General features: G+C 30.8%; 1 protein-coding gene and 2 pseudogenes across 7 annotated transcripts in view; 2 read left to right on the forward strand and 1 right to left on the reverse strand.

The window, feature by feature from the left end:
- Positions 1-24994, forward strand: part of LOC105304012 (protocadherin-11 X-linked) — a 751649-nt gene that overhangs the window by 711196 nt on the left and 15459 nt on the right. The window lies entirely within an intron of this gene.
- On the reverse strand, positions 15198-15316 carry LOC111730630 (annotated as a pseudogene).
- On the forward strand, positions 22211-22329 carry LOC111730637 (annotated as a pseudogene).

Genomic DNA, 24994 nt, shown 5'->3' on the forward strand with positions numbered 1-24994 from the left:
TAAATGTTGAGTTATTTAAGCAAACATATACATACACATCTGTTTAAACATAATTAGATGAATTAAATCCAAATTTAGAAATACAGCCTCTGAAAAATAACCTGATGAATATTTTTCTGCACTTTAAAATGTACGTTGTTACCTAGAAGAATGTGGTAAAACTAATGTTCGATGCTACTTTATTTAATCCCTCCAAAATGTACCTACATTTCCACTGTATAAAAATGGAAAACAACTACATTTACTTCATTGTTGTACATTTTAAAATTATTTTATAACCGGAACTGGTATATTAATATATGCCAACTAAAATTGAAAAACAACAACAACAACAACAACAAATCTCATTGAATCATACAATGTAAATATAAGCAATTAATTGTCTATTTTGATAAAGACAAAAAAAGAAAAAAAGTATTTTAAGGTAACTGAGTATTTAGTTTTCATTTAACCTTAAATGTGCCCTTTTATTTTAACCATTTAAAAATATTTTAACTTTTTCTTGAGTTGCTATACCCCACTGATGTTGGATTTCTTGGTGTTTCTCAGAATGCTGTATATTTTATAGATTTCAATGATGTTTTAAAAATTATTGGTGTTACTCTAAGATATCTCTAAGTCAGACTTGGAAATCAACCTTCACCAGGGCTAAGAAATACTCATGAGGAATAATAGAGTAAACCATAGGTTAGTCTAAGAATAAAAATTGTTTCTTTTTTATTATTAAACTTATTGGAGTAACACTAGTTAATAAAATTCTATAGGTTTCAAGTGTACAATTCAATAATACATCATATGTATATTGAATTGTGTGTTCAATCCAATAATACATTGTATGTATAATTGAATTGTGTGTTCACTGCCCAAAGTTAAATTTCCTTCCATCATCATATATTTGACCTCCTTTACCCTTATCTATCTATCTTTTTGAGTTACATATTAATCCTTAAATATCTCTGCAATAGTTTTGAAGCTATACTTAAACACTCAGAATCTTTAAATAAGATTTTATGACCAACACTTTTTTATTGTGAATTCTGGAAAAAACATACAACTTAAAGGATTATAATTGTACAAAATATTTTATAATAAAAGTGAGAAAGGGGGAAAAATTAAATATTCAAAGAAATCTGGTCAGTGACAGGACAGATTATTTATATATCTTTTAAACATGTTGCTGAATGGTTAGCAATTTCTAAATTCCCAGTCTGAAGCAAAGGAAAAATTATAAAAGTATTTATCATTTTAAATGACTAATAAGATTATTGAAAAAAGCTTTGGAATTGCATTCTATTTTCAGTGAGTAACACTTTCTTTAATGTTGGAGCATAATGAAAATAGAATATTTTAATCCTTTCCTCCACTTTGCTCGGGAAATCTTTACTAATTAAAATCTCTCTCCCTAGTTCATTATTGATCCTTAATTTTGAAGAAAAAAAGTGATGAAATGTTGCATAGTTCTAATACAATTCACTCAGTAATCACTGGGGAAGCACTGTGCTAAAATGGAAAGAGTACAAGATTTTGAGTCATAGGCAATGTGTTTTAAATCTTATTTCATCACTTAATTGGTTGCGTAGACTTAGAAATTTATTTAACCTCTTGACTTTCAGTTTCCTCATCCATTATATTAAAAAACAACATAATTACCTACTTTACAGGGTTGCTGTAACAAATAAAACATCACATGAAATATACCAGACATTGCATTTGGCATGTAGTTGATTCTTAAGAAATGTTATTCATCTTTTATTGTTAGTCAAACTACATGTCGAGTACTGTGTCACACAACAACACGCACATAGTTAAATGTTATTTTATCCATGCATTAATACACATTTATAAATTTATAAAAAATAATAAATATGTGGAAAACATTAAAACATTAAAATAAAATTACTTAGGCATAACTACTGTTAAATGTTAGTGTAATACTGATTTATTCCAATCATCTAAACAATTTCAGAATATATATATATATATTTTTTTTTTTTTTTTGGTTTGGTTTGAAAACATTGGGATCATAAGCTATTTGATGTCTTCATTTTTTAAATCTTATTATACCATTAACTCTTCCAATATCATTAACTGTTCTTTGAAATTTCATTTTTAGTAGCTCTATTCTATTGTATGCCCTTTATTATATTTGATTCCTTTTGAGGAAATTAACATTTGAAATTATGTATTCATTGGAATATATCACAACATATTATGCTATTTCATATGTTCAACATTAGTTTAAGTCTAGTAGTAAATCTAGTAGTAATCATAAGTTTTGTAAGAACTATATTATATCAATGAACTTACCTTACATTTTCATTCTCTCTTGTTTTTAAATGATGAAGTTTAAATTTTACCATATGCAATAAAAATGTTTTCTCTATTGAAAATACATTCTTATGTGCATACTTTGCTAGAAAAACTTAGTTAATAGTTATCATTGCCATATTTTGGGACTATATTCATTCATATTTTATGAAATACTATTATAGATAGTATATCAAGAAGAAAAAAACGTATTGTCTAACAAGAATCACTTGACTGTGTTTGTCTGTTGATTAGCACCTTGTAGTTCCCTGTGAATCAATGGTACTTCTGAAAAGTTAAATGACTCACTGTCAATTAAATTACTCCTGTGGGGTGCCATTACAAAGCTACAATTCTTCTCTGTATGCAAAAATAATTCAGTGACCTTATTGATCATTATAGCCTCATGGTAGCAGAAAGAGAGGAGAGAATTTTTAAAATGTAATCAAATTCAATATTGGAAATATGCATATTTTAACTTCATTTCCCCCATTTTCTAATCACCCCTAACATTGAGTACTCCAGCATTACATTTTCATTTCCCAACTTTCAATCAGCCTTGTTGGTGAGATTGTTCCATGATAAATTATTTGCTGTCAGAATTTACATCTATCATTTCAAGTCTGATTATGTTTGATGAATATATTCTGATAACATGAGTTTCAAAAAAGCAGTGAGCTATAATGAATTAACTGTAGAACATAAATGATATTTTCTTGGGAAGGCAGGTTAGAAAATAAATAAAAGCAGAGAAAAAATAATAAATAGATATTTAACATTCCTTATAAGGAATGTATTCCTTATAATGCATGTATTAATTGAGCAGTAAAGATAGTAAAAATATCTTTGGCAAATTCTCAGAACTTACATAAATTACCTCACATTTTTTCAAATTAATGGCAGAGTTAATTTGAAGGTTTTGTAAAATCAGAACTCATCTTTACTTTTAATTTCCAGACACAGACACGTATTGTGAGTAAAGCACAGAATAAGTATGATACATTAGCATTCATTTGTTCCTAAAGCTGTTCTTTCTGAGAAGAGTTTTATCTTACAATTTCCATTTACATATTATGAGGAATAATGTGTGGTTGGTTTGTTTGGTTGTATGACCAGAATATACAAGCCTAGTTATTATTCTTCATTAAATATTTAATTACTATTAAATTAATAGTTTAGTAAATTAAAATTTAATTCATAAATTAAAATTTAATAAAAAGTAGTAATTAGTAAGTAAATATTAAATTAGTATTAGGGAAGTTATTTGATGGAAAAACATAGAATTAATATTTGATATTATAATAGCATGCAGTAAAATTGCCTAGAATCTCTTAGACTATCACTTTAACTTTATGAAAAGAAATATCTGTGTTCTTAATTAACTATTTGGCATTATAAATATTGTTGACTTACAAAAATCCCTAGATATAAGAATTGTAATGGTGGGTTACAATTCAAAGGGAAAGCAGTAGAGTCATAGTATAATAATGAATTAGAGAGAAGTAGCGATACTTTTGATGTCATCTTTTAATGTACTGAAAGAAATATGAAGTCTATATTAAATCTTAGGTACTTATTTAAATTATTTCTATAATTTATATACTAAAGTTAATCTGTGTTTTTTATAAGCTAGCGTTTATGTATACATTAGGAATATGCTCCTTTTCATTATTATTTTGTTCATAGACTATCCTAGAAAAAAAATTATACTCTGTATATGATCTGATAGTTTCATCTGATTTAAGCTAGGTTTTAATATGAGTCTCTTCCGTGAAATTACCTATATTTATTGCAGGATTAAACTCTTATCTATCACCACTACCACCAGTACCTACACTCTTTCAAGTCTGTATCACTAGGACCAGCATAAAGGAAGGAGAATTTCAGTAAAAATTTCCAGTAAAAAAGGGAGAATTTTTCTCTACCCTACCAACGTTCTTTTAGGTGATCTAATACTCAAATTGGCATGAAACAGAATAACAGGAGACAAACAAATTTAATTTTGTACATGAGAGATTCAAATATAGAAATATAAAATGAGGTATATATTTCCCTACTAATATTGATCTATAAGTGGCATAATTTTGCCAGTGAAGAAATGGTTTAATGTATGTATAGTAGATATGAGTGGAAATTTTGGAGTCTCTGGAAGGACTGGGTTGTTATTTGGTCTGAAACAGAGCTTTCTATTTTGAAGCCATCTTCTCTTTCTTTAAAAGTTTATTAACCTCAGTTAATTCTAAAATATTTTTCACAAAGAAGCAACTTCAGATTCCTGGTAACATTTGGAAGCCTCAAAATACTGCTTGAAATAGATGTTTCATTAAGCTTTGGCAATTTCAGAGCTATAATTGTCCAATTCAGTTTTAAGAAAAGTAAATTTGGGGATCTCAAACATTCCCAATAATGGCCATCGGTATTCTAAAACACTTTTGTTTAGATCAGTCCATGTATTTAAAAATACCATGAGGTAGGGCCATGGTTTTTGAATATAAATTTGTCCAGGGTTCCTGAAAGAGGAATGCCCTGAAAATATTTAGATATTTTAAACACCATTTTTTCAGAGGCTTTTCTCTAGAAAAAGGGCCCCAAACTGGCTAAAACAGCTTAAGCAACCTGCAGGCTAAGTTAGTCTCACTTAGAACAGTCCAATTCCAAAGGGGTCAGGCCAACAGCTGAATAGCCAGTTCTAGAGGAGACAGTTTGTTGCCTAAAGAGTCAGGCCAAAGGCTAATGCACAACTTCAAAGAGAACAGTCCAGTTCCTGAAAGAATCAGACCAAAGGCTCACACTGTTTCTATGGAAACAATCCAGTCCAAAATGGAATTATACTGAAGCTAGTGCAGTCCCAAGAAGCAGTCTGATACCGTAGGGAGTCAGTGCAAAGTGCAAAATGAGAGCTCATGAACAAACAAGGCCTCTTAATAAAAACAAACAGACAAACAAATTACCTTGAAACAGTTCTTGAATAAAGCCCAGAGAGCTTCAGAATACAAAAGGCAGAAGCTCAGCTCCAGGAGAAAATTTACCCTTAATCTCCCTAGTTGGGAAGAAAAGAGTAAATTCAAATGGCTCTGTGGGCACCAACACCTGTCTGCTCGCCAACTCTAAAGCTATTAGGGATATTCTCTGGATCTCAGATGAACCCCCAAAATGGCAACTGTAAACAAAAAGTTGAACAGATATTTCATCATCAAAAACAATTGATTTGGGAAAAAGAAAGGATTGCAATCCCAAAAGTATAGCCATGGCAAACCACATGCAAATTCCCCCAGATCAAGAAGGAAGTTCTTTATAGAGGACAAGAAGAAGTTAAAGGGAGGAGCTGTTATACCACAGAGTTCTTTATGTGGGACTTTCACCACCGACATAGGGCATGAGAGCTCCTCCTATGGGCCCTCCTGATTTCTGCCTAGCTTAAGGTCTCTGTCATAAGTTTTTACATGCCAAAGGGGCACATTTTGGGGTGTTCTTTTCTGAATCCTTTCAATGAAAAATATGGGATGGGGCTGATATAAATAGTTTTTGTAAAGGATATTTGAAAATTATATCAATAAAAGAGCAATGAAATAATAAAGTTCTCAGTTAAATGGTATTTGATATTATATGAAAAAAATAATTTGTCTTCAAATTAAATTTGATTGTGAATGAGTAGATAAAATTTAGATTTAATATGTAAATAAATCTATGAAATTTGATTTAAAAATTCATCCTAAATATTTCAATAGAAATAAGTAGCTTATGGTCACTGTGAATAGATAGAAGTAAAGCTTAAAAAGTAATTAATCTCGTAATTAAACTTCTTATTAAGTTATAAATCAGAAGTGTGTTTACCATATTCTTGGATCTTATGAGAGGTGAGAATGTCCTCTTACATAATGGACATGAGTAGCTGATTGTGTCTTATATTCTAAAGAGAGGAATGAGAAGTGATAAAATGTTTGACTGTCTGAATGTGGATTACCAACTTCAAGACTGGTTGAATTTTATGAGTATATGTCTAAAAGATAGTGCTTTTTTTCAGCAACTTAAATGTTATTGTTCTTTTATTTATATCTTAATTATGTAATCTTTTTATAAAAGAATGAAAAGTAAATTAAGGAAGTAGAACACAATTTTTATAAAAGAAGTTCAGGAATTAAGATAATTAAATTACATTATTTTCTGGAAAGAAACAGAACAAAATCTGTGATGCACTTCCAAAACATTGTATTCTAATGAAAATCCTAAAAATTATTCTATCTTTTCAAATATGAATCAAATGGTTTTTAATGAAGAATATAGCCCAATACATGTTGTACTCATTACTCCACAAGAGCAAAGGATAAATAGAAAAACAATAAATTGTGAGTAAGGATAATAATGTTCTAGGTCTGTCTCTATGGCTAACTAGCTCTGTGGCTTTGGGCAGTTCACTCAACTTTCCTTTGCCTCGGATTTCTATTCTGTAATAAGACTACATGACCTTTAAGGTATCTTCAGTTCTTAAAAAGTATATTCAGGATTTAATAGATATTTTCAGAGCATTTCACCTGAAAGCAGCAAAATATACATTCTTCTCAAGTGCACATGGAACATTTGCCAAGATAAACCACATATTAGGATACAAAACCAGTCTCAATAAATTTAAGAAGATTGAGATCATATCAAATGTATTTGCCAATGACAATGATATAAAACTAGAAATCAACTACAACAAAAAAATGGAAAATACACAAACACATGGAGACTAAATAACATGCTACTAAACAATGAATGAGTTAACAATGAGATCAAAGAAGAAATCAAAAGATATCTAAAAACAAATGAAAATGAAAACACAATGACTCAAGATTTATGGGACACAACAAAAACAGTCCTAAGAGAGAAATTCATAACAATACAGACATATTTCAAGAAACAAGAAAAAGCTCAAATAAATAGTCTCCTCTTAAACTTAAAAGAACTAGAAAAAGAACAGCAAACAAAGCCCAAAGTGAGTAGAAAGAAGGAAATAATAAAGATCAGAGTGGAAATAGATGAAATAGAGTCTAGAAAAACAATACAAAAGATTAATGGCACCAAAAGCTCGTTCTTTAAAGGAAAAAGAAAACTGACGAATCCTTCACCAGACCTATAAAGGAAAAAAAGTGAGAGGACTCAAATAAATAAAATAAAAAATGGAAGAGGAAAAATAACTACGGACTCCACAAAATACAAAGGATAGTAAGAAAATACTACAAGCAGTCACACGCCATCAAATTGGACAACCTAGAAGAAATGAATACATTCCTAGAAACATACAATCTCTCAAGATTGAGTCAGGAAGAAATATAAAATCTGAACTGACATATTACAACCAACGAAAGCGAATTAGTAATCCAAAACCTCCAAAAAACAAAAGTCCTAGACCAGATGGCTTCGTAGGTGAATTTTACCAAACATTCAAAGAAAAATTTTACCTATACTTCTCAAATTATTCCAAAAAATTTAAGAAGAGGGAAGCTCCCTAACTCCTTTTATGAGGTCATCATTACCTTGATTCCAAAACCAAAAAAGACATTACAAAAAAAGAAAACTGTAGGCTGATATCTCTTATGAACACTGATGAAAAAATCCGCAATAAAATTTTAGCAAACCGAATTCAGCAATACATTAAAAATACCATACACCATGATCAAGTTGGATATTTACCTGGGATGCAAGATTGGTACAATATCTTCAAATCAGTTAATGTGATACAACACATTAACAAATTGAAAAATAAAAACCATATGATCATATGTCAATAGATGCAGAAAAAGTATTGGACAAAATCCAGCATCCATTTATGACATAAAATCTCAGCAAAATGGGAATAAAGAGAAGATGTTTCAAAATAATAAAGGTCATATATGACACACCTACAGCTAACATCATACTCAATGGGGAAAGGCTATAAGCATTTTCCTTAAGATCACGAACAAGATGAGGATGCCCACTTTCACCACTCATGTTCAACATTGTATTAGAAGTCTTAGCCACAGCAATAAGACAAGAAAGAGAAATAAAAGGTATCCAAATTGGAAAAAAGACCTAAAACTCTCATTATTTGTCAATGATATGCTACTATATAGAGAGAACTCTAAAGATTCCACCAAAAAAAACCTGTTAGAACTGATTAATAAATTCAGTAAAGTAGCAGGTTACAAGATAAATATTCAGAAGTCAGTGGCATTTTTATATACCAATGATAAACTTTTGGAAGGAGACATTAACAAAACAATCCCATTTATAATTGCATCAAAAACTACAAAATGCCTGGGAATCAAATTAACCAAGGAAGTAAAAGATCTGTTCTCAGAAAATTATGACATTGAAAAAAGAAACTAATGAAGATACAAATAAATGGAAGCATATATCGTGCTCATGGGTAGGAAAAACCAACATCATTAAAATGGCCATACTACCCAAAGCAATCTATAGATTCAATACAATTTCTATCAAAATACCAATGGTATTTTTCAGAGAGCTACAACAAATAATCCTAAAATTTATATGAAACCATAAAAGACCCCAAATAGCCATGGCAGTCTTGAGAAAGAACAAAGTTGGAGGTATCATACTATCTGACATCAAACCATACTACAGGACTACATTAATCAAAACAGCTTGGTACTGGCATAAAAACATACATTGATCAATAGCACAAAATAGAGAACCCAGAAATAAATTCACGCCTATATACTCATTTAATATATGACAAAGGAAACAAGAATACACAGTGGGATAAAGATGGTTTCTTTAATAAATGGTGCTGGGAAAATTTGACGGATACATGCAAAAAAGAAAAAAAAAAAAGAAACCGACCACCTTCTTACACCTTTTACAAGAGTATACCCAAAATAGAGTAAAGACTTAAATGTAAGACCCAAAACCATAAAACTTCTAGAAGAAAATATAAGCAGTAATCTCTCTGATATTGTTACCAGTAATTTATTTTTGGACCTATCTCCTTGGGCAAGGGAAACAAAAGAAAAAAATAAACTAATGGGACTACAGTAAACTAAAAAGATTTTGCACAGTAAAGGAAACCATCACCAAAACGAAAAGGCAACCGATTGGAGAAGATATTCCCTTATGATACATCTGATAAGAGGTTAATATCCAGACTATTTAAAGAACTTAACAACTCAACAACAACAAGAAAAACAATCCAATTAAAAAATGAGCAGAAGACCTGAATAGATATTTCTCCACAGAGGAAATACAGATGGCCAATAGACATGTGAAAAGATGCTCAAGGTCACTAATCATCAGAGAAATGCATATTAAAACCACAATGAGATATCACCTCACACCTGTCAGGATGGCTATCATCAATAAATCAAAGAACAAGTGTTGGTGAGGGTGTGGAGAAAAGAGAACTTTTATACACTGTTGGTGGAATTGCAACTTGGTACAGCCACTATGGAAAACAGTCTGGAGGTTTCTCGAAAAATTAAAAACGAATATACCTTTTGATCCAGCAATTGCACTTCTGGATATTTTTCCAAAGAAACCTCAAACAATAATTTGTAAAGATCTATGCACCCTGATGTTCACTGCAGCTATATTCACAATAGCCAAGATATGGAAGCAACCTAAATGACCATCAACAGACGATTGGACGAAAAAGTTATAATTCATATATACAATGGAATATTACTCAGCAATTAAAAAATGAAATCCTACCATTTAAAATGACATGGATGGACTTAGGGGTTATTATGCTGAGCAAAATAAGACTGACAAGGAAAGATAAATGCAGAATCTAAGGAACAAAAAGAACAATCTAAAAAAAGACACAAATATAGAGGACAATTTGGTGATAGCCAGAGGGAAGAGGGTTTGGGGGACTGGGAGAAAGTGGTGAAGGGTTAAAGAAGTACAAATTAGTAGTCGATAGATGGTCCCTGAGATGAGGAGTATGGCATAAGGAATGCAGTTAACATTAATGTAATTAACAGTAATGTCTAGGTGGAGAGCCAGAGGAGAGGAAGATCAATTAGGATTGTTTTACATACTATATAAATGTCTAAGCAATGTACAGTATACTTAAACTAATAATGAAATAAAATTAAAAACAAACAAAAAACATTCCATTTAAGGGAATTGAGGTTAGAGTAAAAGAATTGACTTGGAATATAGTGAACGATGAATAATAAAATAAAACAATATAGAAAAAGAGTCATTATTCAGTTTCACACCCTCTATAGGGTCTACCAAAAATTGACAAGTTTAGCCTTGAGCTCTGGAAGAACATTCATTCACATGTAGTGAACCACATAAAGCATTTGTCATATGATAGTGATACAAATTTACACCACAATCTAACTGAAAAGAAACTGAAGTTTTTATTCATGTTTGTAAAAAGTCAAGGCATTTTCATGAAATCCTTTAAAGAAATCTATATATATTTCACATATACCCATTTTAATCTTTAAATTTTGTCAATTTCTTAGAAATAATAATAAGAGACATAATAAGTAAGGTAAAGTTTTGTAGGATTTAACATAAATCATGCTAAATGACAGGAAAAGTTGAGAACCATATGATTTCACTCATATGTGGATTATAAAACTGAAAGCAACAAATGAACAAGACAAACAGAGATTCATAGACACGGACAACAGTTTAGTGGTTACTAGAGAGAAAGGGGGAGAGGAGGAGGTACAATCGGGTAATGGAGGTCAAATATGTAGTGGCAGAAGGTAATTTAACTTTGGGTGGTAAACACACAATGCAATATACATATGATATATTACTGAATTATACACTTGAAACCTATATAATTTTATTAATCAATATCACCCCAATAAATTTAATAAAATAAAAAGAAAATTGGATAGGCTTTTTATGATTAAAAAATATGTGCTTAGGAAGAGAAAAATAGAAATAGTCACAAGAATACAAATTTTATGCAGATAATCTTAGTTAAAATTAAGCATTCTATATTCTAAAGCAAAAACTACAGTTCAACTCATGCTCATGCCAAGTAAGGTAGTTTTTAATGCTGTTAGCTGTAATTCGTAGGTGCCATTTAAAACTTTGAATGTCTTTTCTCTATATAATTATAATATTTAGAATGCATAAATCCTTTCCCATACTGAAAATGCAACGTATTCCATACCAACTTTGTAGGATAAGAATAACTTCTAAATTATTTTCATCATAACATGGAAAATTAAGGTAAATAGTTTTTCTTTTCTTTGGAAAAAAAATGTTCACTTTTAAGTGCTAAAAGCATTCTTATCATGCTTTGAGAAGTAAAATTTCAGTGCTATTAACTGTCCTGTTATGTTCAAAATGGAGAGGCTTCTTTTTCTTAAATTCAGTACTGAAATTTAAATGAAATTAGTGGTGATCTGACTAATTTGCCTGAAAGTTATTTTAAAGAGAAATATTTACATTTTCTTTACACAACATAGAAGCTGTTCACTATAAAGATTTACATTAAATTTATCAAGACTAATAAATATGAAATACCTTCATCATGATACATTAATTCAGTCTGATAACACCTAAATTTTGATATAATTAAAGTAGATATATAGGGTTTCGTGGAGTGGGAATATGAAAATCCTTGGCCAAAATTCAAACTTTGCTTTTAAGATCCTCTTGAATGTAATATATAGATGACAGGAAATCATTAATTCATTCCCTCAAACTAATATACCAAGCCCTTCAGTTAATTTTCAATTATTAAAATGCCTTTCATGTCTTTTAGTATCATCATCTAATGGAATTAATTGATTTAGTTGTTCTTCCCTCATATCTCATGCATAGACATTAAATGATTAGATTGACTACCAAGCTAAATAGTTGTTTATATGATTTCAGTGACTAATAAATTTACAAAAGTTTCGGAGAGGAAGGAGCTAAATTAAAAATATATAGAGAGAGAGCTTGCTCAGCAGCCCAGACTGCATTTCAGTCAGTGCTGATTTACAAATTGTCTTTATTTTGGAGAAAGAAGGAAAGGAAGGAGAGTCTGTATGGATCTGTTGCAATAAGAAATGAGGAAAAGAGAGATAATCTTTATTTAATTGAAATATTTACTTATAAAAAATTTACAAAAGCTCATACTTTTGATACATAGTGTTTTAATATTAAATGCCCTGATAAGCAGGTTTTCTGTATTTAAATATTATTATAAAATTTTTCAGTATTTTGTTTAATAGTTATTTCTATTAACCTCTGGAAATTTGGTTGAGCAAGCTAACATGAATACTTACTTTAAAAGTGGTAGAATATTGAAAAAATGTCTTCAAGCATATGGTAATGGCTTTAATGAGAATACAAAAGTACATTTTTTTGGTATTTTAGGTAAGTTAAATAATCCAGAATGCTTAAAATATAAGAATGGCAGTTCATCATTTTATTTAGGTCGCTACATTAATTTTTCTACAAGTAGTCAAGCATTTTTATAAATATGTATATATATATTTTTCAAGTTGCTTATATTTGGAAAAAATTATAAAAATAATTTTATAAGAATATGTTATGATATGTATGTATGTAAATCAATGAATGCATAATTTAAAGATTTTATATCTAATTTACTTAAACTATCTTATCTATGCCAAACTTACTAGAACTACAGGTTATATTTTATTTCTCTTTCGTTATCATTTAAAAATCTATATTGCTGCCCTTGCCTCCATCTATCCTTTTAAGCACTTTTCAGAATTTGCTTTTAATTTCTAACTATTTTATAAATGAAAGAAATATAAATTTGTTGAAAATAATGTGATGTGCAATAATGGATATTGTTTGTAGTGTTTTTTTTTTTTTTTTTACCTTAGGCTACTGTTGACTTTATAGACTAACATATTATCATAGGTTCATTACTAAAGTATGTGCTACTATTCAGAAAACTGATGGCTACTATTATGCTTATTTAGAATTTTGACTGAAATGAAATATGTTGTACCTCTAACTAATACAATTTAAATTGTTACAATATTAATTTAATAACTTACCCCCTCCCCCAATTCTTACAAACGTTTTCAAAACAAAATTAAGAAATATGATTTCTCTGGGTGATTAATTAGTATCATAAAGAAGCAAATAAACCACAAATATAAATTATATCAGTCTTTTTGGTCTCACCTGATGTGCAATTCTTAATCTTGGCTCATCATTTTAATATATAAAACTCCTGTGACTCTAAGTATCGTGCACTGATATAAACTAGTTAATTTCCCTAGAAGGTAATTTTGTAGATTCTTTGGGGAGCCATACAGTAACTTTTGGCCAATTTCTGCCATTACATATATAAGTGGAATCTCTATTTATACATTTCAGAATGCCAGAAACATCTTAATCTTATCATTTGTTATTGTTATTTATTTTGTCATTTTACAATGTATATTAATGGCAATTAATATATGCAGTACTTTATATCTATAGGAAAAATATTTACCCCTTATACCTGGAAAACTATGTTGGAAGAGTTAAGTGGTGATTATCTTGTAAAAATTATTTTGACTCTTTAAAGACTGATCATAAGAATGCAAGTGAATAATCAATTAACAATACACTCCACTCCACTTTTTAAATACAAAACATCTAGATTGTTTCGTAGAAATGCTGGATGATATACATTGCTCAGAAACACAGTTTTAGACTGTTAGATTTGATAAGGTCACAGTGAAATCTGGATCATGCTATTTTAAATTATTACACATTTCAAATAATTTTCTTTTTCAAATAGAATTAAAATGGCTATAATTCAAAACATTTTTTACCTGAGATTGATGTGAAAATTGTAATGCTCATATTATTTATATTCGTCAGTTTAACTAGGTATTTTCCTTTAATTTAAAATACTAAATTGTTGCTTCAAAGAATGTTTCATTTTATGTTTATACTTTCTGGTGCAGCCACATAATAGTAAAAGATAACATTGCTTTTTACCCTTTTTATTGTACAAGACATTACTATAAATTTTAAAATATCCATACCTACCTATATCTACATTTAATTTAAATGAGAAAGATTTAAATTTTCTGTAAAAAACAATGTTTTCCGATGAAAGGAAATAATTATTTTATTTGGTAATATATAAAACAAAGTGTTAAAAGCCCATGACAGATATTAACTACAAAATACAAATTAATTATGCATGTACTTTTGCATGTATGTAAATGTATGTGTATGATAGCTATTCCATCATTATTTTGAATGGTGTGAATCTGAGGCACTGGTGTTATAAATGCTAATATACATGTTTCATATTTTTGTGTTAGTATTCTCTAGAACATGAATAATGGAATCTAATAAAATTTCTAAATTATATGGTATACAAAATGCATTCAGTTAAGGGACATGAAATAGATTTCAATTTTATATTTTACTAAAATTACAATATCGTAAATAATTGGTGAGACTAGTTGAGAATAAACACAGTAGTTGAGTGTTGAAAACTGCTTGCATTGTATTGTTCCTAGATGTGTAATATTATCAAATCAATTTAAGTTTTGAAAATGTATATTTTTTACCTAAGTCGACAGCATGCATCACTACAGAGCTATAATAAACTTTTAAATGTGTAATTATTGTTATAAAGCATATTTTAAAAAGAGTATTATAATAGTATATTGACTATGCCTTAAATTGATTTTATAAAAAAATTAAGTCGTTTTAATAGTAAGTTTCATTTTACAAGTTATGAAACCATGCAATGTCATGAAATGTCTAATTCAAAAATCTGCAAGTTTCAATTATGTAATGATTGTTCTATGAAATTGAAAGCTAATCCAAATCTTGGGAATAATTTTTTTTTGGTTGAAATCGAAACACTTTAAGGATAAATATAAAAATAAAGACCTGCTTCATATTTATTGACTTGTTTAGATGCAGTTTTATTGATTGATTGGTTGATTTAAAACCTATAGCATCTGATATTCCTAGATGGTCTCCCATCCAAGTACTAACCAAGCCCAACCCTGGTTAGCTTCTGAGATCAGATGAGATTGGGCGTGATCAGGGTGGCATGGCCATAGACTTGATGCAGTTTTATTTTTAACAGCTATGGTAAAAATAAATAATATAGTTATATACTATCACTTGTGTATAAAACACATTTTTTTATTGTACAGCAGCTCAAAAATCTTCCTCCAGTTCATATGATAAAAAATCAAAAGTAGGTTTGTCTTTCTTGCAAATGTGGATCCTTGCTCACAGGCAGGACCAAGCAAGAAAGGGTGAATATCTCAGTATAAATCCACGACTACCCTCAGAAAGACCTAAAGTCTTCTCTCTTATTAACTTTGAATTAGTATAGTAGTATTCATAAATAAATTAAACAAATATTAGTTAATATTAAGATGACTAGAATAAGCGAATGCACGTCCTTGAATATCTTCTTTTTAGACATGAGCTGAATAGATTGGACCACAAAATGAAAATCAACAGATTTACTAAAATTTATCTATATGGTCTAGCCTCCATAAATATCAGAAAAATTAGAACCAAATAACTATTAATTACTCAATATGTCTTTGCTAAAATAATATAATATATTCCCGGGAAAGTGCAAAGATTTTTTCTGAGTATAGGAAAGGGGAATGGTCCAATTTAATAAGTTAAAAAAAAAAAGTCAGGAGCTGAGAGTTTAAATCAAAGAGTTCAGTATTAAAAAGATAGTTCTTCTTTCCCCCAAGTATGTAGCTTATAATGTTAGGACATGTATAAAAAAATATGTCTTGAATTTATTCATTAAAATATTTGCCTACTATGTATATAAGTTATTTTTTAGCATATAATTGAAAGTAAATAAATTATCCTTGATGTTATTTCTGTTTATTGTGCACTTACAGAAAATTCATGGATATATTGGAGCATCATCATATCAAGAATAGGGCTGCCAGATATACAAGCTGTCCAGATAAATTTGGAGTTTAGAGCAACAGCAATTTTTTTTTTTTTAGTATAAGTAGATCCAAATATTGAATAAAGCATACTTACACTGAAAAATTAGTTGTGGTTTATATATAATTTAAATTTAACTGGTAATCCCATACTTTTATTAGTCAAATCTAGCAACCTTAGCTAAGCACACTTAAAATACTTTAGTTTGAATATAAAAACATGATTTTGGAATACTCTCTGTTAACTGTTATATTTGTATTAACTACAAAACATTATAACTTTTTCTTGTAACATGTTTGCAGGATTTAATATCATGATTATTATTAATTAATCATTGCTTAATCTGCCTAGAAAAGTGATAAAGAGAAAATAGACATTTAAAATCTTCTATTTAAATTATAAATATAATTAATCTGACTGTGAAAACCAGCAGATTTTCTTAACCTAATTATCAGAACAGTTTTCATCAAATGCTTTTCTTCCTTCTCAATATTAATTTTCATTTTTTAATAAAAGAATAATATGCTTTAAATCTCTTCCAGAGAAATCTATAGAAGAATGACAAAGTAGATAGTTGAAAAACATTGTTATGTGAAAAAGCTTACAAATTCTTGCTTAATACCTTATATTTTGGACCTGTTTTCCAAATAATATGTCGTAGTAATGAGAGTAAGTTAGTACTTTTTATGTGCGTTGGTACTGACAGACTCTCTCTTCGACCAAACTTTAGACAGGCTCCGGTCAGTCCTCTCTTTGATTAGGCCTCATCCTTGGGAACTGTGTCTCACCTGTCAAGTTAAGTTTTAGCAAGAATTCTGCTGATTTCAGTTTAGAAAGAACCTCATACCCTCAATAATTAATCACCCTAGTCTGCTTCAGTAAGAATCTTACTGAGTTGTTTTAGCAACACTCTTCCTACCTATGTTGTCTCCTTTTAGTAATTTTCCATCTACCTACCCATCTTCTCCTCACTCTGCTTTTTGACTATAAACTCCCAGCAGCTGTCATTACTATATTAAGAGTTGAACTCAATCTCTCTGTTGAGATTGTCTTAACACCTATGGCAATATTTCTGACTAAAGTTTTTCTTATAATTTTAATGAGTGTCAGAATATTTTTTCCTTTAAGTAGATCGTGAAAATTTAAGAATATATATTCCAATTCTTAGAGCAATTACTAAAGACATGAAAACACATACAGCTAAAACGCCAATAAATAAATTAAACTGGAAATGTAAAAAATTCAAATAATCAGAAAAAAAGGCAGAAAAAGGGGAACAGATGTTAAAAAAATAGAGTACAAACAGAAAATTAATAATGAAATGGAAAACCAATCATACCAACAGTTACATTAAATGTTAATAAAGTGAACACTCCAAATAAAGGCAGAAAGCAAGATCTATCTTTATGAGGTCTAGAAGAGATGCACTTTAAATACAGATACAGAGACTTTAAATATAAATGGATGGGAAAGAGATATTATTTAACAGTAAATATAAGGAGACCAGAGTGGCTATATTAATATTAGAAAAATAATTTTCAAGACAGAAAACGTTACCAAAGATAAATAAAACTATTTCATAATTATAAAAGTGTTAATATATTAGGAAGATATATTAATCATATATGTGTATGTACTTAATTGCTTCAAAATATATGAAGCAAAAACAACAGAATTAAAATGACAAATAGACAGTCCCATAAATAGTAGAATATTTTTAACACCATCCTCTTTGCAACTGATACAAGTAGACAAATAATCAGTAAGAAATAAAAGATCCAAACAATACGATCAATCATATTGACCTACTTGATACATACAGAACATTACATTCTAAAACTGCAGGATACACATTTTTTTTTTCCAAATGCACATAGTACATTAACTAAGGTAGACCATTTGCTAAATCAAACAAATCCTAATAAATTTAGAGAATGAAAGCACACAGAATGTTTATTGACTTTAATAGAATTGAATTATAAATAACAATACAATATCTAGGAAAATCACAATATTTGGAAATTAAACAACATACTTCAATGAGATAAAAATAAATTAAAAATAAGTTAGAAAATATTTCAAACTGAATTGTAATAAAAATATGCTATATCAAAATTTATGAGAGAGACTCTCAAGATGGCAGTCACATCAAAATTATAACAAAACTGCAGAGCAACCAGAATGCAGAGTCACCTAAGGTCTGGTCGAACAGAAGCCCTACAACTAGGAACAAAAATGACAGCTGACTTCAAAATGGTAGGAGCGGTCCCACAACCACATGTGGCAATTGAGGATCAGGAGGGCTATTGTGGCAGCAGAGTCGCCTCCCCCACCTGAAGAGTGGGGAGTCCTGGCTGCACACTGGGCTTCTCAGCCCAGGGTTCCAGTGCCAGGAAGAGAAGTCTCCACAACCTCTGGCTGCAAAAACCAACAGAGGTTGCGGCTGAGTGAGACAGAGGGCTGCTGGAATTGGAAACCATTCCTCTTAAAGTGCCCACACCAGGCTTTATTCCCTAACGGATTAGCTTGCTCTGAGCTCCAGCTCTAGGACAGCTGATCAAGGGGTGCCAGGGACATACAGGGAGGCGCTGAGTTGTCGGGTTTCGGGGTGAGAGTTGGAAGGGTGGCTTTTTCCCAGCAGAAGTGCAGACAGAAGCCACTGTTCCTTTGTTGAGCCCTTCCTCCTCCCAACCTGCAGACACAAGCACCACAGTATCTGAGTCACCATCAACCTGGATAACAAAGGTTGCTATTCCCAGGGCATTCCTGAGATTCTGCCTCTCCCAAGTTATAGGTCCATCCAACCCACTTCCAGTGATTTAGTCCATATAAATGGACTATCTTGGCTCCTGTTGCGAACTTTTATAAAATCTCTTAAGGACTAAAAAAACAAACAAACAAACAAACAAAAAACAAAGAAGAAGCATATGGCCTCGGCATGCCCAATACCTCTTGCTGAGTAGCTCCAAGCCCTGCACTAGTTACAGCTGGCCTCGGTTTGTGACTTGGCCTCTCAAGTCACATATAAGCCCAACATGGGTGGCAGCTATATTTGGATTGCTTGGTGACTCTTAGTGGGTGGCTCCGGAGGTGCACAGGCTGCAGCTGAACTTGGCTTGCAGCTGTATCTCTCCCAGGACTGTGCCAGTAGGCCCCAAAACACATCTACTACATAAAGCCACTCTACTAAGCCCAGAAGGCTTAGGAGCTCTGCCTAATACATAGAAACAGACACAGGGAAGGAACCAAAATGGGGAGACAAAGACTCATGTCCCACATGAAAGAACAGAACATAGAACTTGAAAAATAATTTACCAAAATGGAGACAAACTACATTCCAGATGCAGATTTCAAAACATTGGTTATAAGAATACTCAGGGAAGTTAGGGGAAGAGTAGATGAACTCAGTGAAAACTTTAGCAAAGCTATAGAAAACTTAAAAATGGAGATGGCAAACATAAAAGGAGTCAGTCATAAATGAAGAATACAATATCTGAGACTAAGAGTACATTAAAAGGAATCAACAGAATGGATGAAACAAAGGATTGAATCAGCAACAAAGAGGATGGGGTAGCAGAGGACACCCAAAGGATCCAAAAAAATGAAGATAGTTTAAGAAGCCTCTGGGACAATGTCAAGCATAAAAACATTCACATCATAGTGGTACCAGAAGAGAGAGAGCAAGGGATAGAAATCCTTTTTGAAAAAATAATTACAGAATACTTCCCTAATCTTGTGAAAGAAATAGACATACAGCCTCAGGAAGTTTAGAGAGTCCCAAACAAGATGAACCCAAAGAGGCCCACATCAAGACACATCATAAGTAAAATGCCAAAGGTTAAAGACAAAAAGAGAATCTTAAAAGTAGCAGGAGAAAAGCAACTAGTTACCTACAAGGGAGCTCCCATAAGACTGTCAATAAATTTCTCAAAAGAAATTTAACAGACCAAAAGTGCTTGGCACAAAATATTCAAAGTGATGAAAACCCAGAACCTACAACCAAGATTATTTTACCCAGCTATAATTTAGAATTGAAGGACAGATAAAAAGCTTCCCAGACAAGAAAAAGCTGAAGGAGTTCATCACTACCAAGCCAATATTACAGGAAATGTTGGAGGGACTTCTTTAAGAAAAAAAAAAAAAATGTGTATTAAAATCTAAATAAAAATGGCAATAAGTACATATCTATCAACAAATACTTCAAATGAAAAAGAATTAAGTGCTCCAATCAAAAGATAGGGTGACTGAATGGATAAGAAAACAAGATCCTTACATATGCTGCCTACAAGACACTCACTTCAATTTAAAAAAATAAAATAAAATGAAAAAAGTAAAAGGATGAATAAGGATATTTTATGATGAACCTAGAGAGTAGTGTGCTGAGAGAAATAAGTCAGATAGAGGAAGACAAATGTCATATAATTGCACGTCTGTGTGGAATCTAAAGAACAACATAAACAAACAAGAAAACTGAAACAAACTTATAGATACAGAGAAAATTTTGAAGGTTACCAAATGGGAAGGGAGTTGGGAAGTTGGTGAAAAAGGGGGAAAGGATTAAGAAGTACAAATTGGTATTTACAAAATAGTCATGGAGATGGAAATTATAGCACAAGGAATATAGTCAATAATATGGTAATAACCATGTATGGTGTCAGAGAGACACTAGTTTTACTGGGGTGATCACTTTAAGAGTTATACAGATGTGTAATCACTATGTTATATACCTGAAGCAAATTTAATATTGAACATCAACTATAACTGAAAAATAAAATATATACTAAAAAATAAAATATTGAACTATAACTGAAAAATAAAAATAAAATATAAAAATATATATATATTTAAAGTAGAGCAAAGAAGATATGACAAGATCATTTTGAGAGTTTTACTAAACAGGATACATTTGAAAGTATCTACTTATGGTATATACATATACATAATATTTACATTAAGCCATGTAATAAAAATTTAAACAATTTAAAATAAGAATGCTTTAATGCTATCAGCTTTATTTATTTATTAGGTTGAATACAGGCAGTGTCTCTAAACAATAATTTTCTGGGTAACTCTATAAGAAAAAAAATAGTGTTATTGCAATTTTGAGAATATAAGTTAGTTTAACATTACAGTGTTTTGTTTGTTTTCTATTTTATCTCATCTTGATCATTTGATGATGAACATTTGGATATTGCAGTTTGGTTTCCTATAGATCATCTTTGTTAAAGGATCACCATTCACAGAGTTTTCAGCTCAAAGGTGATGAAACAATTCTGCTTTACAGTGTCTTAGAATCTGCTGTAACATATAAACTAGAATTGTACTTGGAATATTTCTTGTATTCAATACATGTTTGCTTTCATAAGTCTGAATTTTATGTATGTTGAGTTAAGAGGTTGTTAAAGCATAAAATTCAACCGAATAAAAAAATTAAAGAGATGCAACTAACTAAAGCTGCATTCAGAGGAAAATTTATAGCTCTAAATGCTTATATTAGGAAAGAAGACAAGTCTAAAATTAATGGCCCAAAATACTGCCTTGAAGCTAGAAAAATAAGTGCAAAATAAATCCAAAGCAAATAAAAGAAAATTATAAAGATAAATCATAACAACACAATAATAAACAGTCAAGATTATGAATAAGTCAAATGTTTCTCTCTTAAAAACTTTAATAAATTCAATATATCCATAGCTAAACTGATCAAGGAAAAAATAGGGGACAAAATTGTCAATATCAGGAACAAAAGAGTAACCATCTCTACAGATCCTATAGATAGTACAATATTATAAGAATAATTATGAATAACTTTTTTCCCAACAAATTGGAAAACTTAAAAGACATAGACAAATTCCTTGAAAGACACAAGCTACCAAAGCTCTCTCAAGAAGAAAATCCATAATTTGAATAGTTCTAGGTTTATTTTAAAAATTTACATGTTTGTTAAAAATCTTCCCATAGGAAACAAAACAAAACAAAACAAAACAAAAAAACAATCATAGGGCCAGATGGTATCGAAGGTGAATTTTAAGTCTATGACCATGCCACCCTGAGCACACCCAATCGCATCTGATCTCGGAAGCTAAGCAGGGTCGGGCCTGGTTAGTACTTGGATAGGAGACCACCCAGGAAGACTGGATGCTGTAGGCATTGTTAAAAAAAAAAAAGAAAAAAAAAGATGAATTTTAGCAGATGTTTAAGGAAAAAGGGTAACAATTCTGCACAATTTTTTTTCAGAGAATATAAAAAGAAGGAATGCTTTACAACTCACTTAAGGGACCAGCATTATTCTGATACCAAAAACCGGAAAAATATTATAAAAGAAAAAAATAAAGGATAAAAAACTACAGATCATATTTTTTATGAATATAGACACAAAAGTTCTTTAGATATATTAGCAAATCAACTCTAACAATATATAAAAAGTGAGATATATATTAGGAAATAAGGAGTATACCAGAAATTCACTATTTTACATTAAGGAATATGTGTATGTAATTCACCCCAGTAATGTAGTAAACAGCACCTTTGCTTGTGCTGGTAAGAGTGAAAGTCACTAGGAAAACTGAGTTAACAGAGAATAAGAATGTGAGATTAATCCTTTCTCCCTTTCTTATTAAAAGAAATTGCATGTGTATGTACTGAATTGCGTTTTTGTGTATGTATATATGTACAATAAAATACATATTTGGGTACAAGGATACATGTTAATAGTGAGGAAGGACAATCACAGGGGAAAGATGTATTGAAATAAGTTTTTTGCTTAATTCACAGAATGTTCTTATACCCTATCATAATGTTCCAGCCTATAAACAATTCATGTGTTTTGTCTATTTCTGTATTCATTTATCAGAATCATTTTGGTTCATTTCCTCAGTTGAGAAAGAGAATTGCCTCTGGGACTTTCTCTTCTCTTAAGGTCCCACCAGTTAACTGTCCACAGGACTATTCACACTAGCTCACAGCAAATGTCCCTGTACCTATTTCTAATCTTTCCTTCCCTTATTTCTACCATGCCCAATCCTCTGTGGATGTTGCACTCTCTCAATCATGCCCACTAAAATCACAGCCTTCCTATTTTCACACACATGCATGTGTACACACACACACATGCGAGATTTTTTACTTGGTTAATGCAACTCATACCTTATTTATTATCTTACTCTTAAATAGAATAGTTAAATTGGCTGTCATTCAAAAATTACATGTAGATGTTTGGATCAAACATATATATATATAAAACATATATATATATATATATATATATATATATAAATTTACTTTTATTTTATTTTTTATTTTTTATTAAATTTATTGGGGGTAATATTGATTAATACAATTATATAATTTTCAAGTATACATTGTAATTTGACATCTGTATATTCTATTGTGTTTACTACCCAAAGTCCAGTTTAGTTTAGGTACCATATATTTAATCCCCTTTGTTCACATCACACTAAACCTACCCCCTATATCTGACATCCTTTACACCATTTACCTCCCCACGCCTCCGCCATGCCCTAACCTATAGTAACGACTAGTTCATTGTTCATGTCCATGAGTTTGTTCTGTTCATTTGTTGCTTTTAGGTTTATATGCCACATATAAGTGATATCATGTGATTTTCATCTTTCTCTGTCAGGCTTATTTTGCTTAGTTTGAATCTTTCAAGGTCCATTCATGTTGTTGCAAATGGCAGTATTTCATCTCTTCTTATGGCTGAGTAATATTCCGTTATATAAATGTACCACTACTTCTTTAGCCAATCATCCATCATAGGATACTTCGGTTGCTACCATGTCCTGGCCACTGTGAATAATGCTACTATAAACATCTGTGTGCAAATATCTTTATGGATATGAGTTTTCAAGTGTTTGGGATAAATACCCAGTAGAGGGATTGCTGAATCATATAGTAGATGAATTCTTAGTTTTTTGAGGAACTTCCATATTGTTTTCCATAGTGGCTGTACCAATTTGCAGTCCCACCAGCAGTGTATGAGGGTTCCTTTTTCTACGCATTCTCTTCAGCATTTAATATTATTTGTCCTGTTGATAATAACTATTCTAACGGGTATGAGATGGTATCTCATTGTGGTTTTGAATTGCATTTAGCTAATAGCTAGTGATGCTGAACACCTTTTCATATATTTGTTGACCATTTGTATGTCCTCTAGGGAGAAGTGTCTGTTTAGGTCTTCTGCCCATTTTTTGATTGGATCTTATGTTTTTTTGTTGTTATTGAGTCGTATGAGTTCTTTGCATATTTTGGATATTAGGCCCTTATCAGAGGCGGAGCTTGAAAATATATTTTCTTATTCGGATGGTTGTCTCTTTAACTTGTTCATGATTTATTTTGCTGAGCAGAAGCTTTTTAGTTGGATGTAGTCCCATTCATTTATTTTAGCTTTTACTCCCCTTGCCTTTGAGGTCAAATTCATAAAATCTTCTTTAAGACCAAGGTCCTTGAGTATAGTTCCTATGTTTTCTTCTATGCATTTTATTGTTTCAGGTCTTATATTCAGGTTCTTAATCCATTTTGAGTTAATTTTGGTGTGTGGTGATAGACAATAGACTAGTTTTATTTTTTTGCAGGCTGCTTTCCAGTTTTCCCAGGACCATTTATTGAAGAGGCTTTCCATTCACCACTGTACGTTTTTGGATTTTTTCTCAAAAAAATATTTGCCCATTTAAATATGGGTTTACTCTGGATTCTTCATTCTTTTCCACTGGTCTATGTGTCTCTTTTGCTACCAATACCATGCTGTTTTGATTACTGTCACTTTGCAGTATAGTTTGAAGTCAGGCAGAGTGAT

Source organism: Pteropus vampyrus, unplaced genomic scaffold (genome assembly GCF_000151845.1).
Source record: "Pteropus vampyrus isolate Shadow unplaced genomic scaffold, Pvam_2.0 Scaffold325, whole genome shotgun sequence".
NCBI lineage: Eukaryota > Metazoa > Chordata > Mammalia > Chiroptera > Pteropodidae > Pteropus > Pteropus vampyrus.